Genomic DNA, 23,603 nt, shown 5'->3' with positions numbered 1-23,603 from the left:
CTTACTCCAGAAAGAAACTGAAGAAGCTTTGAACTGAGTCTACTACTCTGTCTTGTTTGTGGCTACCAATAAGTGACCAATCAGCACTGTGTTCAGTGCATCAGTGCCCAATGATCCATTTGCCCCAATGTTCTCACTCCCAACCAGCTGGCAAAGGCATTTGAGTCCCACTGACCAGCTGTAAGTCAGACAATAGCATAGAAACATTCTCCACTCACCGACCCCATCTTGTTACACAGGTAGTCTTCTCCTGCAAATCTGCCCATCGTCTACAAGCACAAATCAGAAGTGTGATGGAATACTCTCTACTTGCTTGATGGTGCAGCTCCAATAACAGTCAAAAAGCTTGACACCACCTTGCTTGATTGGCACGACATCCACAAGCATCCATTCCCTCCACCACAGACACTCAGTAGCAGCAGTGTGCACTACCTACAACATACACTGCAGAAGATCCTTACGCAGCATGTTCCAAACCCATGACCATTGCCATCCAGAAGGACAGGAGCAGCATACTCATGGAAACGCTACCATGTGGAAGCTCCCTTCAAGCCACTCCTGACTTGGAAATGTGTTGCTGATCCTTCACTGTCACTGGGTCCCTCCCTAAAGGCAGCACATGGACTGCAGCAGATCAAGAAGGCAGCCCACCACCACGTTCTCAAGGGCAAATGGGGATTGGCAATAAATGTTGGCCCAGCCAGCGATGCCCACAGCCCATGAGTGAATAGTAAACTTCTGAAACGTTAGATTTTTTTGTCTCTACTCATCCAGTTCAATCTATTAATCATTCCTACTTCTTCACATCTACAACAATGAGGTGAATAGCCTCATCCTGTACCACAAGGATTCCCTTACTATATAACAATTTAGAAACATTGACATGTAGGAAAATAGGAACAAAGCTAGGCCATTTGGCCCATCCTATACTGTAATTACCCTCTCACCTGATGACAACAACTTGCATTCATGTAGTATCCCTTCAACAAATCAAGCATCCCAAAATGCTTGAAGAACACGCAAAGAATTGCAGATGCTGGAAATATTAAACAAAATCAGAGAGTGCTGGAGAAACTCAGCAGGACCCTACTTTGAACCACTGGACTCGAGAGATTAATTCTGTTTTCTCTCCACGCATGCTGCCAGCTGTCTCTCTCCAGAACTCTTCGTCTTTATCCTGAAACGTTTCACAGTATAGTTAACAAACAACAGGTTGACTGGCAGTGGTGGGTGACCCTCTGCTGATTTTGTCGGCAAATATTAACACACTAACCATGCTCCCCAAAGTGCCAACTGTTAGCACAAAATGCCAATGCTTGTCATGTGTGAACAATATATCATTCCCTCAGCACTTACTGGAATGTCTACTTTGATTCTCAAATCAAACTTCAGATTCAGAATTTGAACTCACAACCTTCTGACTCAGAGTTGAGATTGTCACTAACTGAGCTAAGTTGACATGAAATGATGCTGTTATGCCACGCACTGGTGGCTATTACATTTGTGCTTGCAGCAATTGGTTTCCTTCTGGACTTTTACGTGTCCCTTCAGCTACTGCTCAAGCTGATTAGACGTGAGATGTGTGGCATGAATGATAGAAATAGCTCTGGAGGTGGGGGAGCGGGGAGAGAAAGCACATTGTAGATTTGTGACTGCTGTCATTGTTGCTGGGGGGCACACCTAGGTCACACTGTCATCTTGTGGCTGATGTTTTCACAGATTGCTCAATTTTTTAATCCCCTTTGAATCAACACCACGGCTTCTTCTGAGTGGTTGCTGACGGAATCATTTATATTTAAAACAAATTTCTAACTGAAGCAGAGAACTGAATAAATGACCTGAAAAAAAAGCCAGCTGCTTAAGAGCTGCCACCTACCCTGACATTTGCAATCTGGAATTTTCCATAAATTGGATAGCGTGTCACCTTTTTAAAGGAAACGTAGATGAATTTATTAGTGACAATTCCCTGGGAGCATGTTAAAAATAAGATCTAATTATCCAAGGTTCTTGGAATGCACCCTTAAAGCATAAATGTTTTATATGAAGCTTAGGCAGGACTGACAGAGTGGATTTGTATTAATGGAAAGGTTTATCTGCCTTCGTTACGTTAAAGGTCAGCTCTGCAACTTTGTAAGCTTCAAATTAGAATATCAACTCTATTGCTGTAACAAACAGCACTGGGTTTAAAGCACAGATTGGAGACTGTCTTTCAAGCACTTCATAAGATTCGTGAAAAGAATTGCTCATAATTATATCACTGTGCCTCCCATCACGTCATTTATGCAGTGGGGACTTGCATTGCAGGAATATTATTGCAACAGACATTGTGTTACAGAGTTTCTGAAGCATTGGGGAATTTCTAGTGCAGACATTTCACCACAGTTAACCTGTCAGGCATCGAAAACTCAGATAAAATGCATTATGCCGCACAGGGAAGGCTACTGTCCCATCAAAAAGCTGGTCAGATGGGATAGTAAATGAGAAAAAAGTGGGGAGCACAGCAGGGATATAACTCATTCAGTTAAAGAGCTGCATTTCCAATTCCATTAACTGTCATATCCCTGCATTTTCATTTTTTGGGGGGTATGGGATGAATCATGTGGTTTTTGGCTCAAAGAGAGTTGCGTTGAATAATGTTGGAGGGATGTTTGCCACGAGGTTCAGCAACATTTCTCACAAACGTGCCTCATTAACTACCTAAGGCAATTCTCACATCAAATTCGAGCTCCATCTCACCACACACCATCCCCAGAACAACTCACCGCTCAGCGGATATCCACTGCATGCCTTACACCCATGCCATTTTGGGAGGCTACAGTGCACCCAGACAAACATTGAAAATTGGACAGTGCCCCTGATTGGTAATGAAATGGAACAGCAGCCACAAAGTCAGACTGCTCTTGGTGCATAGCTGACATGGCAAACTCTTCCTCCTCACATGCACAGTCATGTTTCCTCTCTGTCTCTCTCTCTCTGTCTCTCTCTCTCTCTCTGTCTCTCTCTCTCTCTGTCTCTCTCTCACACTCTCTCCCTCCAGTTGTAGTTTAGTCACCAGGCCACAACCTTTACCTGTCCGTAGGAACATCACACCTGCTCACTCTCTCTGTGTCCCCACTATTCTATCCCCAGTACACAGTTATCACCCATATCTTGTCATCATCCAGTAGGGGAACACATACAGGCAAGCAATTCACAGAGGTCTAACCATGAGATTGTTTGTCAACCAGCAAAATGAGCACAAAGAAATTCAACACAGGCTGCTGTTCGCCTCCACTCTGTAAAACAGATGTCAGAATCTTGGTCTGGACTCTCCATAACAGCTGTCTGCATCCAGCTCTCACCTTCCAGAACTGGAGTCAGTCAGGTCCTGTCTGTATCATAGTGTCCGATGCAGCTGAGCTCTGTCATCTGCAAGAAAAACTTACTCGTCCCCAGTGTCCTGACTGTCCTCATCCTTGAAAAACTGCTCCCATCCTCCAGCTTCTCAGCCTCCGGTTCATTGCCTTATTGCCTGCTCCAGTTGTGCAAGCAACAGCATGCCAGGACAATGCAGCATGCTCTGTCCAGCCTTTACTGGAGGGCTCTCCCCCAACCCATTCGGCCTCTTCCTTGACCCAGTGGCCTGAACAATCCCCATCCACCACCACCCTCCTTCACTTTGCTGAACAATTTCTCCATTAATTCATTGCACTTCTGCCAAGTCAAAGGAGGGGCTAAGTGCATCTGCATGGGTCCCATGATGCCCTGCCTCTTTATGGGGTATGTGGAGCAGTCCTTGTTCCAGTCTTATACTGGCCCCCTCCCACAACTCTTTTCTCAGTGCATCGATGACTGCTTTGGTGCTACTTCATGGTCCGGCCAGAACTTTGAAAACTTTGCCTCCAATTTCCACTCCTCTATAATTTTCGCATTGTCTATTTCCGACACTTCCCTTCCTTTCTCTGTTTCCATTTTGGGCAATAAATTGTCTATTGCCCTCCTCTAGAGTCATTGACTCCCATAGCTACCTTTACTTCAGCTCTTCACACCCCACGATCTGCAAGGACTCCATCCCATTCTCCCAGTTTCTTCACCTACGTTGCGTCTGTTCGGATGATGTCACCTTCCAAAACAGTGCTGCTGACTGGTTTCCTTCTTCCATGGCCATTGTTTCCCACCCACTGTGATTGACAGGGCCCTCAATTGTATCTGACCTATCACCCGTGTGTCCGCCCTTGCCCCTTCCCATTCCTCACAGCAGCGTGATCGGGTCCCCCTTGTCCTCACTTTTCATCCCAGCAGCTTCCGCATTCAAAGGATCATTCTCTCCCTTTTCAGACAACTCCAGCCACCATCAAACACATCTTCCCCTCACTCCCCTTGTCTGCCTTTCCTTCTGGAGCATTCTAATCCATTCCACAACCACCAACACCACTGTGCTCTCCACAGCAGCTTCCCATGTAACCGCAGAAGTTGCCACACCTCCCCCTTCCCCTCCTCCCTGCTCACCATCCAAAGGACGAAACAATCTTTCCAAGTTTCTACATTGGAGAAACCAAACACAGGCTGAGTGACCACTTTGTAGGACAGCTCTGGTCTGTGTGCAAGCATTACCCTGACCTTCATGTGGCTGGTCATTTTAACACAGCATCCTGCCCACGTATCTAGTCCTCAACATGCTGCAGTGTTCCAGTGAAACACAAACAGGAAGTGCAACATCTCATCTTCAGACTAGGCACTTGATAGCCTTCTGGACTTAACATTGAGGTCAAAACCTTTAAATTGTGAACATTTCTTCCCTTTCATTTAGCTTGTTATCACGCTCTCCCATCCTCCCACCCAACTTACTATCCTTTCAAGTCTGTTTGGAGACACACCATTGTTCTGCCATTCTCACATTCCAATCACTTAATTTGAACTTACAACATCTTATCTTCATTGGCACCCTGCCCAAGTGATAACATAAATGCTGTCCCCTCCACACTTCATCAGCTCTGATGAAGCATCGTCTAGACTGGAGACGTTCGCTTGCTCAGTCTCCATGGATACGGCCTGACCCACTGTGATCTCCAGCACTGGTTGTTTTCAGCAACAGCACGTCGCCTGTCTTGCCACTTCCATTCCATTGAATTAATTAATTTGAATGTTAAACATTTTAAAAGTGAATTGTACTTTTCTGTTTTAATAATGTCTCCTGATTTAACCACTTGGCCATTTGCAAGTGACACACAAGAGAAATCTACCAACCACCCGCCGGTTTTCTGTGAGATTGCCCTTTGGCTCTGGCAGGTTGATGGGGACGGTGACTGTCAGATCCCATCTCCCGCCATTACTGCTGCCCTTCTCACACAGCTCTGCTCTGCTCTGCTCTTTAGGAAGCTGCTGTCATTGCTCTCTATATCTCTCTCTCAGGCTAATTCAGAACCACACGGCCCACCTCATTCTCGATCTTTTAGACGCTGGGGACTGTCGACTGACTCTTGTCTATCTTGCTTTCTGAAATGTTGAAGGTCTGTGGTAAGAGGTAATGCATCTGGAGGAGAAGTGAGCAGTGATTTTCTGAGAGGCTAAGGTTGAAGTCTGCGGTTGGAGGGATAGTATTGCTGGGAAAGCTGAGAAGAAGCCACCAAGTATGCTCATGTCAAGGAGGTTACAGTGATGGTAATTCTGTTTGCAATCGTTCTTTTATCTATTCACTGGATGTAAGTGTTGTTTATAAGCCCACATTTATTATCCATTGCTAATTGCCCTTGAGAAGATGCAGGTGACCTCTGCAGTCCATAGACATGGGTATTACTCAATACTGTTAGGAGGGGAATTCCAGGACTTTGATCTAGCAACCACTGAAGGAACAGTGACGTATTTCCACGTGAGGATGGTGGGTGACTTGGAGGGAAACTTGCAGTTGATGGTGTTCCCATGTATCTACTGTCATTGTCTTCCTGGATGATAGAGGATATGGGTTGGGAAGGTTCTGTTGATGGTAACAGCGACTAGAAGAAACTGAAGACTGCAGATGCTGGAGAGTCAGAGTCCAAAAGTGCAGCCCTGGAAAAACACAGCAGGTCAGGCAACATCCAAGAAGCAGGAAGGCTTCTGCCATTCCTGATAAAGGGCTTATATTCGAAGCGTCAATTCTCCTGCTCCTCAGATTCTTCCTGACCTTTTCCAGCACCACACTTTTCAACTCTGTTGAAGGAAAAGTCTGCTGAGAATTTTTTAACACAAAGTAAAGCACATGAGAAATCGGTGGCCTCTCGCTGTGTTCTGGACATTTCATGTGACACCTTGTTCTTGGTCATTGCAATCAGGTCATCGAAATTGTCTCACAGCCTGTATTACATGCTAACAGCTTAATGCCTCATGTCATGCATCTTTGTTCTGGTTCAGCAGAATGACCATTGCTCATTCTATGATCACTGTCAGATCTGAAGACTGTTACAGTTAATTAAGTTAAAAATCACACAACACCAGGTTATAGTCCAACAGGTTTAATTGGAAGCACACTAGCTTTCGGAGTGACGCTCCTTCATCAGTGATTGTCGCTCCGAAAGCTAGTGTGCTTCCAATTAAACCTGTTGGACTATAACCTGGTGTTGTGTGATTTTTAACTTTGTACACCCCAGTCCAACACCGGCATCTCCGAATCATGACAGTTAATTAACACAGTGATGTCCTCTGAGATCTTGGTACGCTCCTATATTTGTCCACTTGAGTCTGTCTGATTTCAATCCTTAGCTGCCGATGCCTGGAGCTGTGCCGTTCTTACCACTCCCTGGAATCCTTTGCGATTCTTTCCTCTTTTAAGATGCTTCTTTTTTAAAAAACAAACAATCATTCAACGTGAAGTTATATTTGTTGAAACTCTTGTGAAATGTCTTGGGACATTAGCCCACCATCAAGAAGGAAAGACTTGCATTAACATAGAACGTTCCCAACCATCAGACATCTCAAAGCATCTTATAGGCAATAAAGTATTTTATGAGGCGTAGTCACTGCGCTAAGTAGGAAACACAGCAGCTAATTTTATGTGCAGCAAAAGCAATATGTTAATGCAGGTGAACTACTGTTGGAACGTTGATGGACCAATAAACATTGGTCAGGACGCCAGGATAATCTTCCAGCTCTTCTTCAGAATAGTGAGATGCGGATTTCCTATGTTTACCTGAGAAGCTGGTGAGGCCTTGGTTTAACATCTCAGCCAACATTGGTGCTCCTGACCCTCCCCCGATACTGTATGGGAGTCCCAACCTTTAATTTTGTTTGCAAGCCCTCGAGTCGGACCAGGGACTCAGACTGAGCACGGTACTGACCAAACCAGGCTTAAATATACAGAGGCATGTTGAATATGCTGCTGTCTGAGAAGACAGTACAAAGGACTCAGGAGTGTCAGATCACTTTTCAAGGATGACTTGCCATCAACCTAAAGTCCATATGACAGGAAAACATTGGCAGGCTTTAGAATCAATTCAGGCAGCATTAGAAGGTGGAGAAGTTGATGTTTGGGTGTCACCCAAGGTCCTGAAGAAGGGTTACACCAGAAATGTCGACTTCTCCGCCTCCTGATGCTGCCTGTCTTGCTGTGTTCTTCCAGCCTCCTGCCTGTCCCTCCTGATGCTGCCTGGCTTGCTGTGTTCTTCCAGCCTCCTGCCTGTCCCTCCTGATGCTGCCTGGCTTGCTGTGTTCTTCCAGCCTCCTGCCTGTCCCTCCTGATGCTGCCTGGCTTGGTGTGTTCCCCCAGCCTCCTGCCTGTCTCCTGATGCTGCCTGCCTTGCTGTGTTCTTCCAGCCTCCTGCCTGTCCCTCCTGATGCTGCCTGGCTTGGTGTGTTCCCCCAGCCTCCTGCCTGTCTCCTGATGCTGCCTGCCTTGCTGTGTTCTTCCAGCCTCCTGCCTGTCTACCTTGGCTTCCAGCATCTGCAGTTTTTTTTGTCTTTTTCGAATTAATTCAGCCAGGCTGTTAGGGCCAGTGCCTTTATTGGGTTTCTGAGAGTGTGTGTCTTGTTGTATAGAATATTTCCATGCAATTTGCTGCCAGGTTCCTCACTGCAGACTCCCGGGTAGCTGCTTGAGATTGAATCCCACTCACACAGAACCAAAGTGAACGGAAGTTCCAAAAGTGAAAACGGGAATGATGTTGATAACTAAGAGATAGCAGAACCCCAAATAAAAGCAAAATAGCACGGAATGCTGGAAATCTGAACCAAGCACAGACAATACTGAATAAACTGAACAGTTTAGATTAAATTAGGTTAGATTACTTACAGTGTGGAAACAGGCCCTTCGGCCCAACAAGTCCACACCAACCCGCCGAAGCGCAACCCACCCAGACCTATTCCTTTACATTTACTCCTTCACCTAACACTACGGGCAATTTAGCATGGCCAATTCACCTGACCTGCACATTTTTGGACTGTGGGAGGAAACCGGAGCACCCGGAGGAAACCCACGCAGACACGGGGAGAATGAGTAAACTCCACACAGTCAGTCGCCTGAGGCGTCTGGCAGCATTTTGAGTATTTTAATGTTTCATGTCCTTTACAATGCTTCTGAAGAGCTTTATTTTATCTGTCCACAGTAAAAATTGTTTATTTGCATGTATTACCCATCCCTAATTGTCCTTGAGGTGATGGTGAGCTAGCTTCTTGAACCTCCACAGTCCAAAGTGTAGATATTCCTCAGTATTGTTCGGAGGGGAGTTCCAGGATTTTGACCTGACAACAGCAAAGGAACAAGAGTCAAACCAGACCTGAAGCATTAAATCTGTTTCTCTCTCCAGATCTGCTGAGTTTCTCCAACATTCTTTAAGACTGACTGCAGAACCTTCTGTGTCTGGTGAAACCCCACAGTTAGCAATGCATCAATCTTTCTTCACTGAGTTGAAAATGGTTGGTTTGGAGAATGTGCTTAACTCCAGAGGATGGTTTGATTCGATTAGATTAGATTTCCCACAGTATGGAAACAGACCCTTCGGCCCAACAAGTCCACACTGACCTCCGAAGTGCAACCCACCCAGACCTAGTCCCCTACATTTACCCCTGACTAATGCACCCAATACTGTGGGCAATTTAGCATCGCCAGTTCACCTGACCTGCACATCTTTGGATTGTGGGAGGTAACCGGAGCACCCGGAGGAAACCCACGCAGACACGGGGAGAATGTGCAAGCTCCACACAGACAGTCGCCCGAGGTGGGAATTGAACGCAGGTCCCTGGAGCTGTGAGGCAGCAGTGCTAACCACTGAGCCACCGTGCCACCCCACAGTGGGGTAGGGGAAAGGTATAAAAGAAACCTAAGGAGCAACGTTTTCATGCAGAGGGTGGTACATATATGGAATGAGCTGCCAGAGGAAGTGGTGGAGGTTGGTGCAATTGCAACATTTAAAAAGCATCTGGTTGGTATATGAATAGGAAGGGTTTAGAGGGATATGGACTGGGTGCTGGCAGGTGGGAGTAGATTGGGTTGGGATATCTGGTCGGCATGGGCAAGTTGGACCGAAGGGCCTGTTTCCCTGCTGTACATCTCAATGACTCTATGACTCTATTCACTTTTCTGGCTCAAAGCAGACACTGCTATCAACCTTTCCCAATTACATTCTCGATAAGGAAGATCCTTTTGAAGATCCAGTTAAATGTTCTGTGAAATGCTCCTTACATTTCTCTTATGTAACTCCCTTTGTTCAGGTACTCTGACTGCAATGACCACCTACACGGCAGAAATTTGCTGTGAATCTCCCCATTTTTCTCTTCAAGGCCGCAAGCTTAACACATGCAAATAGGAGATCTGAATTGAGCATTAACTGGTTAGTCTTCCATCACACTCAGTTTAAAAAGCATTTGATTCTTTTCTGTCAAGTTGAACCACGTAGAAACACAAATTTACCGCATTTATTTTTATTTCTCTGATGTTCCTGCCTCCTGCTGGGATAAACAAGCTGTAGGCACATTCAGAACAGTGAGGTAAGTGATACCCAGCAACGTATAAATAGAAAGAGCACTTTCTGTGGCTGGAGGCTGTGTGAACTATTGGCTCAGAGCCCATAAATTGACTACTTTATTCCAACAAAGGCTGAGTGGTTCTATTTTAACAATGGGCATCAGAGTGGCTATAATTATCAGAGACAAAATATTATTCATGTGTTATAACCATGACACAATGGAATAGGCTCCATATATACTTATAACCTCATACTCGGTTGTCACAGGGCATGAAAGCAGAGAATACGATTTTTAGACAATTTGAGAAAGTTGAGAACAGGCATTTTTCCATTAATCTGGTATTATTGACTATTCCTTGCCTCTTGCTTATTATCATTCTGATCACTTGCAGGTTTGTCCTGCGATGACAGACTGGAGGTAATCAATCTATCTTCTCAGATTCACCCCCCCTCCAACTCCTCTCCAAATCCACCAAGAACATCATAAACGTTATAAATCATCATTTGCAAAATGAAAGAGCTGGCACCATCTAAAAGTTGGTGAGCATTTCTTATATACTTCTTTAGAATTAAATGATATTGAGTTCTCAGGCTGTCCCCAACTGTTCAGTATCAATGAATGATTGTTCGCGTCGATAACAAAGTGGTGCTTGATTTAAGACTATTCTACTTCACAGAGATACATGTCATCAGTTATTTGACACTTTTAATTCTCAGTCCCAAACATGAGGCATCTTTTCAATGGGACAGGATTCCAATCCATTAAGCATTAGCACTCGCATAGGCTGATGGGATGGCTTTGTGAGTCTTTTAAAGGTGTTCTTTGATCCCAATGTGACAGCTGTAGAGAGCTATTAATGAGGTTCAGCTGGCTGTGGGCATTTGGTTAAAGCTGGAGTTTGTATCCTTTAACCTGATATCCATTTGTCAATCAAGCCTGCTCTGAGGGAGCAGGGTTGCGGGGAGGGGGCTGGGATGCCTTTCTGTTAACATGCTTTTTGGAGTCAATGAATGTCATTTCGATCAGAGGTTCCCCCACCTCAGAAAGGGAAAGAACTTGTGCGACTTAAATTCTTCAATCGCGATGACTCCAGTAGATGTGGAGAGTGTTTGGGTCCCAACTTTCCTTAACGGGATTACAAATCCATGGTTTTGGTTCAGAAACAGAAGTGAGTTGTAAAGCTTTTGAGTGTAAATTAGAACATAAAGAACTAGGAGCAGGAGTAGGCCGCCCGGCCCTTCGAGCCTGATCCGCCATTCAATAAGATCATGGCTGATCTTTTCATGGACTCAGCTCCAATCACCTGCCTGCTCACCCTAAACCTCAATTCCTTTATTGTTCAAAAATCTATCTGTTTTTGCCTTAAAAACATTTGGAGGTAGCCTCAACTGCTTGACGGGGCAGGGAATTCCACAGATTCACAACCCTGAAACTCAGTCCTAAATTTGCTCTGACTTATTTTGAGGCCATGCCTGCTATTTCTAGTTTTACCCACCAGTGGAAACAATCTCCCTGCTTCTATCTTTTTTATCCCTTTCATAATTTGATATGATTCTATAAGATTCCCCATCATTCTTCTGAATCCCAATGAATAGAGTGCTCAGATTCTTTTCCAGACTTAAATTCAGAGCACCTGAATTATAATTTAATTTCAGTGTTTAGGAAGTTGAATCAGGATAAAGCATCAGCCAAGTTGGACGCTAAATTAGGCAATTATCCACAAGGCAAAATATGTTAACGTGACTTATTTCCATGATATAATATACTGTCACTTATTTATTTATCTTAATTTAAATTTGTTTTAATATTTAGAAGGAGTGTGAACAGGATTACAACATAATCTAAGGTCACAAAAAGGTATCTGCTATGTGATCCTCCAGATTCAACAGTTTCTTGATAATTGTACATCTGTAAAAAAAAATTCACATCTGTCAACAATGAGGCTGTGAGATAGGGAAGGCTATTAAGATGATTTACTTTGGAGGGAGCATTTCTGAACCTTTCCCCATTAACTGGTGCAACCATAACTCAGAGTCATAAATCAAGTTGCATCATGGTGTGCGGCTGGGAACGTTAACCCCTTATTCTAGAAATTTGAGTTTTCACATTTAAATTAGAATTCTGCTGGTGAAATCTCGAGCGTTGACAAGCAACAGGGAGCTTGTGACAAAAGAGCTCCGTGATTTGAGAAGTAATTTGCAGGGGAAAGCAACAGGGCAAAAAGAAAGGACCGCTCTTGAGATGTCTGATGTGACAGGGGTGTCACCAAGCTAAACCAACAGTATGTCAATGTTTAACAGTAATGACAGATTAATTTACTTCAGATATGAGCCCATGTACAATGCTCTGCAAATGCTTAACATTATCCCTTGTACCTGAGTTTTATTTTATGACAGGTACTCAAGAAATGTTGTATTTAACATCCTTTGGGTGGGATTTTTGAACTAGGCATTTCTTGTCCTGAGGCACTTAATAAGAAATTCTATCAGTTTTAAAGTAATAATGTGTGGCAGGCTGACAAGGAGGTAATGAGCCTTGTCACCATGACTTTATTTTTTGTAAATTTTATTTGTATTTTATCTTCTTCAGAAAACGGTATCTCTTTCACAATTTCAAATTACCACTAAAAGGCAAAGATATGAATTTATCGTGCAAATTATATGTAAAAGAAAGAATAGAACAAAATTACCCATGGGTACAGACTTGTATGGAGCGAAAGATAATGAGTCTTTGATCCAGCCAACATTTATTATGCTACATTTTCTTAATAAAGATGAAATAGCATTCTTGTAATTCCAGTGTTGGCTAAATGAATTATTCATATGTTAATTCATTAATTATTCATGTTCATTTGCAGTAACTTGACGGGAAAGATTAAAATTAAGATGGAAAGCTTCCCTTTAATTGAAACAGCGGATGGTATCAGGAAAGGAACCATTGTATCTTTACACAATCTGAAAAAAATACTTGTGTCATTGTCCTCTGTGTAAACTTCAAATTCATTTACAACAGCAGCATTTTCAGCACATTTTTGGAGATTTTTCTTTCTCTCTGCTCAGGGTAATGAAATTACTGACATGTCACTGCAAAAATTCATCCAGTCAAGTTATTCAAAGTCAACAGGTCCTAAGATGCACTAATGCTTTTCTGATCCCTGTCCATTTCCCAGTGTTTGATGACACATGCTTAGATGCTTTACATGCTGGCCTTCAGTGGCTGAAACCTTCGAGGGTCTGGGTGATTGAAACTTTTATTAGTCTGATTTTTCAAAAGAAAACATAGTGATTGTAACATTGTGAACAGTTATGAATCATTCTTTTGTATAAGTTTTCTCTGATACAGGCAATTCTATTACAGGGTTATTGCTTCTAAATACAGTGGCATGTAATGAGTGAAATGGCATGGAGGTGCCATATCTTGACATAGGGAATTGTGATGGGCCATGGTATGTTTGGGAAGGGACATGCTGTGGTCAGGATAGGTCATGGGGATTTTGAGAGAGGGTCTTTTTACAGCCCACCTTGGCAATGGGCAGTCCCTGTGGCTGGGTCCAAACATTTCCCAGGGTCAGCCTGACGTCAGCTCCCAGTCAAGATCTCAGCCCTAAGTTAGCGTGAAGCTGGGAACTTTCCCAACTCCAACTACTCACCTAAAAGATGAAAATCCCACCCGGGAATAATGACTACTCACCCTTTTCAATATCTCAGAAGCTCAGAAGACAACCTCTTAATGACCTTAAACATTTTAATTAACAAAATGATGACTTCACAATCCCACCGTCAGTAAGGATTACAAATCAATCTTACCTTGATCTTCCATTTTTTTAAAAACTTCAGCTTTCCCAGATAAATCCATTTATATTATGTTAAATGCCTTAATGTTTCTACAAGGATCTGAAGTTACTAAGTCAAAAGGTGTGATGCAGGAAAAGCACAGCCAGTCAGGCAGCATCTGAGGAGCAGGAGAATCGATGTTTCGAGCATAAGCTCTCCATCAGGAAGACCTTCGAGCATATGCACGAAATGTTGACTCTCCTGCTCCTCGGATGCTGCTTGACCAGCTGTGCTTTTCCAGCACCTCACTTTTTGACTCTGATCTCCAGCATCTGCAGTCCTCACCTTCTTTCTGAATTTACTAATATAGCTAATTGAACTCTGCACAGACGAGCTGATGAAACAGGAAAAAAAAGCGCAGCTTTCATTGCTGATGCTGTCAAGGGAGAAGTTCCCAGATGTGATTCCTGTTGTGGAGATCTGCCACTGGATGTCAGTCTTCTTGGGCAAGGAGAAAGATAATCAGCCAGGCTCCTTCTCCCAGTCATGGATTGATTCCTGGGGGGATGATCATTCTGTTGGGATTGTGGGTAGTAATAGATTTAATGAGAAGTGAGACTGGTGTTGTATGATTTTTAACTTTGTACACCCCAGTCCAACACTGATATCTCCAAATCATAATGAGAAGTGGTGAGGCAGTGGTAATGACTAGTAATCCAAAGGTGCAGGCTAATGATCCATTGGTATGGTGGCATTTGAATTCAATCAATAAAAACCTGTAATTAAATCTCACATGAGTAGTGGCGAACCAAACTACAGGTGGTCTTAAATACCTATCTGTTTCATTAATGTTCTTTAGGGATTGAAATCTGCCATGCTTACTTGGTCGGGTCTACACGTGAGCTGAAAATGTGTTGCTGGAGAAGCGCAGCAGGTCAGGCAGCATCCAGGGAACAGGAGAATCGACGTTTCGGGCATAAGCCCTTCTTCAGGAATGAGGAAAGTTTGTCCAGCAGGCTAAGATAAAAGGTAGGGAGGAGGGACTAGGGGGAGGGGCGTCGGAAATGTGATAGGTGGAAAGAGGTCAAGATGAGGGTGATAGGTCAGACTGGGGTGGGGGCGGAGAGGTCAGGAGGAAGATTGCAGGTTAGGAAGGCGGTGCTGAATTCGATGGATTTGACTGAGACAAGGTGGGGGGAGGGGAAATGAGGAAACTGGTGAAATCCAAGTTCATCCCTTGTGGTGGAAGATGAGGCGCTCTTCCTCCAACCGTCGTGTTGTTGTGGTCTGGCAACGGAGGAGTCCAAAGACCTGCATATCCTTGGTGGAGTGGGAGGGGGAGTTGAAGTGTTGAGCCACAGGGTGGTTGGGTTGGTTGGTCCGGGTGTCCCAGAGGTGTTCTCTGAAACGCTCCGCAAGCAGCCGGCCTGTCTCCCCAATATAGAGGAGGCCACATCGGGTGCAGAGGATGCAATAGATGATGTGTGTGGAGGTGCAGGTGAATCTGTGGCAGATATGGAAGTTTCCTTTGGGGCCTTGGAGGGAGGTGAGGGGGGAGGTGTGGGCGCAAGTCTTGCACCTCCTGCGGTTGCAGGGGAAGGTGCTGGGAGTGGAGGTTGGGTTGGTGGAGGGTGTGGATCTGACGAGGGAGTCACAGAGGGAGTGGTCTTTACGGAATGCTGATAGGGGAGGGGAGGGAAATATATCCTTGGTGGTGGGGTCCGTTTGGAGGTGGAGGAAATGACGGCGGATGATGCGCTGTACATGGAGATTGGTGGGGTGGTAGGTGAGGACCAGTGGGGTTCTGTCCTGGTGGCGGTTGGAGGGGCGGGGCTACCAGGGGCAGGACCTGGTCTACACGTGACTCCAGTCACACAGCAGTGACTCTTGACTGCCCTCTGAAATGACCTTGCAAGCCACTCAGTTCAAGGACAATTAGGAATGGGCAACAAATGCTGACCTCGCCATTAAAACTGAAATCTTATGAAATAATCCTTCTATTTAAAAATCAGGCTCAAGTGGGATTCAATCACTGGTCAAATATCTTTCCAATGTTCGCTGTCTAAAAGAATAAACACTTTGGAAAGGTGCTAGAGGATTTGGATATGTGAAACTAGACCCAAACAAGTCTTAGCACCTTCCAGAGAGGAGGAGAGAAAACTGGAGGTACATAACGTAATGTCGCAGGAGTTCAGAAGGTAACCTTTCAATGAGCTCACAGTTGTCCTTAAACTATTTATTTAAGAAAATGTTTGACTTCACAATCTCACCCTCAGTAAGATTGATAAATCAATTTTGCTTTGATCTACACTTATTAAAACTTATTTTTTCTGATTTATTCTCAAATTATGTGTGTTACCAACAAGACCACGTTTTAATTTTGATTCACTGGTGGGATGTGGTGCCACTGGCTGCACCATCAATTATTGCCCACCCTTCGTTGCCCTGTAGGTGGTAGTGATCACCCTTCTTTATTGGTTGTCCCAAACTGACCTGATGCTTATTGGCCTATTCCTTACATGTAACAATTCTCGACTATTTGCCCTCTCACATTGTTGGGAGTTGAATATCCTTTATTGTATCATTTCTGTAGCTTGCTTTTTAGCTTCACTGGGTCTATTATACAGTACTCTCATCTACATTTTAAGTTGTAATTCTAATCTCGTATTGTGTGACATTGCTAAACATTGGCTGGTATCACGGTGATTGCTGAGTTGTAAAAGCTGAATGTTATGAACATCCCTTGAATCATTGGCTAATTTGGGTAAAAGGCATACTCATTTTGTAACTGTTTGAAAAATACTTCACAATTACAGAGTGCCTTTCATGACCATTCAATTCCAAAGTGGTCCCCAGCTAGTGAGGTACTTTCTACTGAGTACTCACACCTGTAATGTAGGAAGCAATGCACCCAATTCACGGATAGCAAGCTCTCGAAAGCAGCAAAGTGAGAAGGAGCAGAAAATCTGTTTTTGTGATGCTGATGAGGGATAAATGCTGGCTGAGACACAATGGATAACTCTCTTTTTGCCATTGAATTAGTGGCTGTGGGATCTTATATGTCTAATGGAGAGGTCAGACAGAGCTTAATTGTAATATCTTGTCCAAAAAAATAGCACCTTCATCACTACAGCACTCCCTTGGCACTGCATTGGAGAGTCAATATATGCTCACATCTCCAATGCAAGAATTGGACTAATTTAGTGATTCAGAGGTGAGAGGTCTAGCAGAGCTGACACAGAGCAAGTGCCCAGGCAAGATGCGGTGATGGAACCAACTTCAAGTTAGGTTCTGGGAATCAGTGGGTTGTGCCTGGCAGATGCCAGTGTGGGAGGAGTGTGGAGCTCAGTTTGAGAGGCCAGGGTGTGAAGGTTAAAGCAGGAATATGATTTTGGAGAAGGGGTGCATCCTATGGGCATAGGTGAACCCCAATATTCAGCTCCCTCCACCCAAACTTTGCTCAACACTAGCCCATATAGTGAAAGCTTCCAGGTTTCTCAGCTAGCATGGCCCTCTGTCTGCCCTGAGTGAAATAGCAGCAGAGGCTGAAGGAGGCACCAAAGGTGGCTATTAATTAGCTCATGAGATGATGCTTGATGCCTTCACTAAACAGGGTGGCATGGTGGCTCAGTGGTTAGCACCGCTGCCTCACTGTGCCAAGGTCCCAGGTTTGATTCCAGCCTCAGGCGACTGTCTGTGTGAAGTGTGCACACTCTCCCTGTGACTGCGTGAGTTTCCTCCGGGTACTCCGTATTCCTCCCACAGTCCAAAGATGTACAGGTTAAGTGAATTGGCCATGTTAAATTGCAGATAGTGTTCAGAATGTGTAGGTTAGGTGCGTTAGTCAGGGAGAAATGTAGATTAATGGGGAATAGGTTTGGGTGGGATACTGTTTGGAGGGTCGGTGTGGACTTGTTGGGCCAAAGGGCCTGTTTCTACACTATAGGGATTCTATGGTAACACCATAAAGTGGGAGTCAGAGCGAAGGCTGATGGGACAACAATGGAAAAAACACACATAAAGATCTATGAGTCCCATGCCACCAAACTCAGTGGTGGGTGATCTGGGCAGGTGGGGGTATAAAATATAATTCCCTGAGTACAGTAAGACTAGCTAAATATTAACTCCAGACAAATACACATTGCTAAAATCTCAGTCAAGTAGTTTATATCGATGAACATCAAATGATGAATAATTCATTTGCGGTATGCACAAAATAAAATTGTGGTGCACTTGTGGGTACAAATGACGATTGCCCACTCAAAAATGTCTGCATGCTATCAATTTTAAGATGATCTGAACCAACGTTCATTGGCAAGGTTATCAAAATTATCTATCGTTAAATATAGGTCTGACCCCCGCCAGCACTAAGTATGAGTTAATCCACGTGAAAGGCATTTTGAGGGATTCCCTAAGAAAGTATTATGAGATCTTGGGTCATAATGAGGAAACTATTGTCTACTATGGGATCTTTCTGTTCTCCAATGCATCAGAGAATTTGCCCTTTTGATACATTATAGGAATTAAATGACCTCATGATTATTATAGTACAACGCTGAGCAAAGTAGGAAAAGAAATTAGCAGTGTACTTCAACCACAAACACGCTGTCTGGTATTCTTGAGATACCATTATAAAAAAATCGGGTGCTTAGGTATTAATGAAATTGAGCAATTATAAGAGTGTATCCAACCAGAGAAACCTTGATAATTCATTCCAACTCTATACAATGGTTAGTTTTATATTGTGATTGCAGTATCTGGTCTCCGTGTGAGAGTTCCTCTTTCAACAGTTAAAATAGATGTTCATTTAATCCCTAATGAAAGTTAGATTAATCTGCAATGCTGAGAGCAAATTAATTGACTGAATGTCCATCATCCTCAGGACAGCTCTTCATTAGATTCACCATTTCGAGGATACTGTACCCGACAGAAGCATCCATGTGAGTGGTTTATTCTCACAATTGCAAAGTCTTGTCTCATCTCCGGCAGCCAAAAGAAAATCCAAATTTATCCAAAGGCTAACCCAGCAAGACTGGGTTTTGCTTGGTTCTAAGAATCCACACTAGCCCCTGGACAGACTTGAACCCCAAGACTTTGTCTGCATTCATTGTAATTAGCTCGCAACCAAAGACAGAGAAAAACAGAGAGCTGGGAAACAGCTCCAATTTAATGTCTTAACAACATTAAAGTCATACCTGAATAATGTATTACAATTTGTACATTGTTAAATCTGATCATAGCTTTGGTGAGTTTATTGAAGGAGACATGAAAAGGCTGCACGCACACAAAGTGTCAGGTTTAATACTTCTCAAAAAAAAGATTAGAAATTCAACATTTCAACTGGCTACAACACACACTGTTGTGATATTTGATGTTAGCTTGGAAGGCTGACGTTTTGCTACAAGGTCAGTGCAGAGCCTTCATGACTTTCTTTCTCTGTGTCATATTAAACACTCACTGAGTGTAATTGAAGGTTATATGGGTGACAAATTATCCTGAGAGTGCAGAGGTAACAGAAAAAGGTTCCTGCTTCTCAAAAGGGGCACACACAGAGTCAGAGGATGGTACACTATTCTGTTGTGGAACAATTAGCACAAATAAAACACCCTTTGGGATTACCGATAAATTACAACATTGCCGTAAATGGAACGCAGTGGAAAATAACTTGTACATCTATGCCAAAGAGGTAGCATTGCCTCTTCAAAGGGCTCCTCTGGGAATCCTTATAATCCCTGGTAACTAAGGCTACTTTGATCACATTGATCAAAACAGTTCTTTCATAATTCCAGCTCCTAAACACTGAGAGCATTACCTTCAAGTTGAAGATGTGGTTAAGTAAATATTTCATTGTTAAAAGTCAGAGTCTGGGATCATTCTTATTGTCAATTGTCAATATTGTGGAGGATGTATATTTTTCACATGGGAAGCATTTATCTTCAACTAGTTCCACTTAAGAGTTAAATTGATGGGAAAATTATACAGAAACACACAAATAAGTACACACACACACACACACACACACACACAGCAATAGTGACAGGACCCTCACCAATTCTTTCCCTACACCAATATATTACAATTGATGGCCATGTTACAGGACAGTGGGAAAGGATTTCAGTACCAAGTCAGCAAGGTTCTTTTTGAGTTACCACATGCAGTTCTCGGGGTGTGTGAAGGACAAACTAATATTTTAGTGAATGACATGCACTAGTTTGACCTTCCTGTGCATCACAAAATGGAGCTCCAGTCTCAGTGGGACTATTCATTTCCAGGGTTTTTCTTTTTTTAATGACTTTTACTATTTTTGCCCTGACTTTGCTGGGACATCTCAGATTTTTCATTAAATGCTTCAGTGTCCCAACACTTGTCTAAATATAGCTAAAATATCCTAGTGTTCACCACTTTCCAAATTGTTAACCATAAATAGGATATTAGGTCCTTCTTCCCAGAAAGTCCCAACACATCAGAATGAAGGAAAAGCAAAACACAGTACAGCACAGGAACAGGCCCTTCAGCCCATCAGGCCTGCACCGACACATGATGCCTTTCCATACTAAAAAACCTTTTGCCTCTGTGCTGCCTGTATCCCCAATATGGTGGAAATCTGGAATGCTTTGTGTATAAGGGTGCAGAAGCATAAACCCTCATCACATTGAAGAAGTATTTGCATGTGCATTTGTGATGCCAAAATATAAGAGGCTATGGGCCATGTGCTGGAAAACAGAATTAGAATAGTTAAGTGGTTATTTTTGATTGAGACAAGATGGCAGTGGAGTAGAATGCTCAGCAAGAGCTCATTAGCTCCACTACTCTTTTTCATATTTTCTTCTTTTTCTTCGCTTTTCTTCTTCCTAGTGCTTTTTAAAAATCTTTTTCTCTTGTGGCCTCCAACAATTCCCGACCTCCAGAGATGATTCCTCACCTCTGGTGAGCAACAATCCCTAGCCTCCAGGAATAACTCCCCAACTTCCTAGCGGCCTCCCAGTCTGGTGTGGTAACCTCCTGCTGTGGTGTAGCATGGTAACCTCCCGGCCTGGTATGGTGTGATAACCTCCTGGCCTGGATTGGTAATCTCCCAGCATGGCGTGGCACAGTAACATCCCAGCCTGGTGTGGTAACCTCCTGGCTTTGCATGGCATGGTAACTCCCAGCCTGGCGTGATAAACCCCCACCATGGCGTGGCATGGTAACCTCCCGGTGTTGCATGGTAACCTCCTGGCCTGGCATGGCATGGTAACCTCCCAGTGTTGTGTGGTAACCTCCTGTCCTGGCATGGCATGGTAACCTCCCAGGGTGATGTCCTCGACCCTGCGTGGCGTGCCAGCCTCGCTTGGCAGTCTGAAGCGATCTCCCAGCCTCATGATCTTCAAGGTGAAGCCCAGTGCAGTCAGGAACCAGGATCCGGTGCGGACAGGATCCAGGGCCCAGAGCAGTCTGGATCCAGGGCCCAGAGTGGTCTGGAGCCAGGGCCCAGTGTGGTTTGGAGACAACGCCCGTTGCAGTCTGGAGCCAGGGCTCAGTGCGGTCTGGAGCCAGGGCTCAGTGCGGTCTGAAGCCAGGGCCTGGTGCAGTCTGGAGCCTGGGCCTGTTGTGGTCTGGAGTCAGGGCCCAGCGCCATCTGGAGCCAGGGCCCAGCCTGGTCTGGAAGCGAGCTTCCAGCATGCTCTGTTGTTCTGAACTTTTAATTCCGCAATGTTGGGACTTTTATTTCTCTATTGTCTAAGATTTTGTAACTAAAGAAGCCGTGCCTAGGTACCTTTGTATCTAAGTCAGCGCTTTAAATAGCGATGTATAAACTTTTCAGTACACTCATTGATTATATGTGACAATAAAGGCTCACTCTAATTCTAATTCACAGATGTGACATGCCAAAAGGCCTTTTTCTGTGCTATAGACCTCGATGACTCTATTGTCTCCCATTGGTCACCAAGTGATGATCAGTCATTACTGAACCCCAACTTCCCACCGCTTTTCAATATGTTCCAGTTTTGACATTCGAAAATCCGGTCACTCTCAGTAGGTTGAACTCAATAGGACATGATTTTTCACTTTATCCTGATGCCTGGCTAGAAATGAGAGCCTCTCCACCAGATCATATCTACTGGGATCTAAGTTGAAGATCTGATGTAATCTACAAATCCTGGAATTCCCTCCCTAATAACATTGTGGGATTAAGTGTGTGGCAGGTAAATTTGCTAATGATATCAAATTAGGTAGAAAAGCAGTTTTTAAAAATTTGTTTGTGGGATGTGGGAGTCGTTTATTGGTCCAGCCTTTATTGCCCGTCCCTAAATGCTTATGAGTTAGTGAGCTGCCTTCTTCAACCACTGCAGTACATGTGCTGTAGGTCGAGCCACAATGCCCTTATGGAGGGAATTCCTGCTCTTAATTCTTGTCTTCTGCTGCAGCCTCTCAGGGAAAATGGAGTTTTTGTGTGCCGATGGTCTCCCAACCCTACTATAGGATAACAATCTCCATTGAGCTCAGAGTCTTTGCACATGCTTGCAACAAACTGCTGCAGTAATTTAATTGGTGCCTTAAGTAGTATAAGTTACTTCCCCAATCAGTGCAGCGAATGAGAAGGTGTTCAACCTTCACGTACTGCAGAGATGGAGGAAGTGGGGTTGAGGCCAAGGTGAGTGTCAAGTGTGTGGTGCTGGAAGAGCACAGCAGGTCAGGCAGCATCCGAGGAGCAGGAAAATCGACATTTCGGGCAAAAGCCCTTCATCAGGAAGGGCCAACTTGAGGTCAGCCATGATTTCAGTAAATGTCAGAAGAAGTTTGAGCGGCTGAACTGCCTACTCCTGTTCCTAACTCTTATGATTTTATGTTCCTAGAACTCCCACATCATTTCATGCCTTTCCAGCAGAGACGCAAGACCAAATGATGACTCAAGCTGTGAGTAAACGTACAAACATCAAAATTCCTGGCAAATTGAGGCAAGAAAATTCACAGCCCTGCACTCCATCTTCTCCAAGAAATGTCTTGCCAAGTACAGATGGCCAAGGCAGAAATTGACACTGTTGTCCAAGTTCAAAGTTGATTTTTTTGTAACCTCTTCATGTTTGTTAATGTCACCATCTGCAGGTTCCACATTCAGAGTATTCTGTCTTAGAGCCAGAATTTGGTGTTAGGTCAGGGTGACTACTCACAAATTTGTTTCACATTAATGAATATTATTTAAATTGATTGATATTTAATTGAATGTTCACATCGATCTGTGGGTCTCATTAACCTATCATTCAGCTCTGCAACTGAAAAATTAACATTGGATGTTATTCTGGTGTGAACATTTGCTTCAAATCAGTAAATTCTGCTTTTGAATTCATGTTGTGAATGTTTATTTTATTCACTCATAGGATGTGGGCATCGCTGGCTGGGCCTGCATTCATTGTCCGTCCCTAGTTGCCCCTTGAGAAGATGGTGATGAGCTGCCTTCTTGAACTGCTGCAGTCGACCTGCTGTGGGTTGACCCACAATACCATTAGGGGGGGAATTCCAGGATTTTGACCAAGTGACAGTGAAGTAATGGCGATATATTTTCAAGTCAGGATGGTGAGTGGCTTGGAGGTGGTAGTGTACTCATGTCTCTGTTGCTCTTGTCTTTCTTGATGCAAGTGGTTGTGGGTTTAGAAGATGCTGTCTAAGGATCTTTGATAAATTTCTGCAGTTCACGTTTAGATGGTACACATTGCTGCTACTGAGTGTCGGTGGTGGAGGGAGTGGATGCTGGTGGATGTAATGCCAATCAAGCAGGGGTTGCTTGTTCCTGGATGGTGTCAAGCTTCTTGAGTGTTGTTGAGCCATCTTAAATGATGGGGTAAACAAAACTCCTCTAAACAGAGCTTGAGCACTCTCAATAATATCAACAACCACTTGCATTTCTATAGTGTCTTTAGCACAGCGAACTGTTCC

The 23,603-nt window shown here is 43.9% G+C and overlaps 1 long non-coding RNA gene across 1 annotated transcript in view; it reads left to right on the top strand.

Annotated features, from left to right (window-relative positions):
• LOC122563413 (uncharacterized) overlaps positions 1–23,316 on the top strand; it is a 45,519-nt gene extending 22,203 nt beyond the window's left edge. The window contains exons 2-3 of the long non-coding RNA XR_006315587.2: positions 10,307–10,454; positions 22,526–23,316. This is a non-coding gene — a long non-coding RNA (uncharacterized LOC122563413). The remainder of the gene's footprint in view (positions 1–10,306; positions 10,455–22,525) is intronic.
• The last annotated feature ends 287 nt before the right edge of the window (positions 23,317–23,603 follow it).

Source organism: Chiloscyllium plagiosum, unplaced genomic scaffold (assembly GCF_037043375.1).
Source record: "Chiloscyllium plagiosum isolate Xiang-an unplaced genomic scaffold, Cpla_swu_hap1 HiC_scaffold_30, whole genome shotgun sequence".
In the NCBI taxonomy this organism is placed as follows: domain Eukaryota; kingdom Metazoa; phylum Chordata; class Chondrichthyes; order Orectolobiformes; family Hemiscylliidae; genus Chiloscyllium; species Chiloscyllium plagiosum.
Note: the sequence above shows the minus strand (reverse complement) of the source record. Positions and strands in the feature narration are given on the sequence as shown.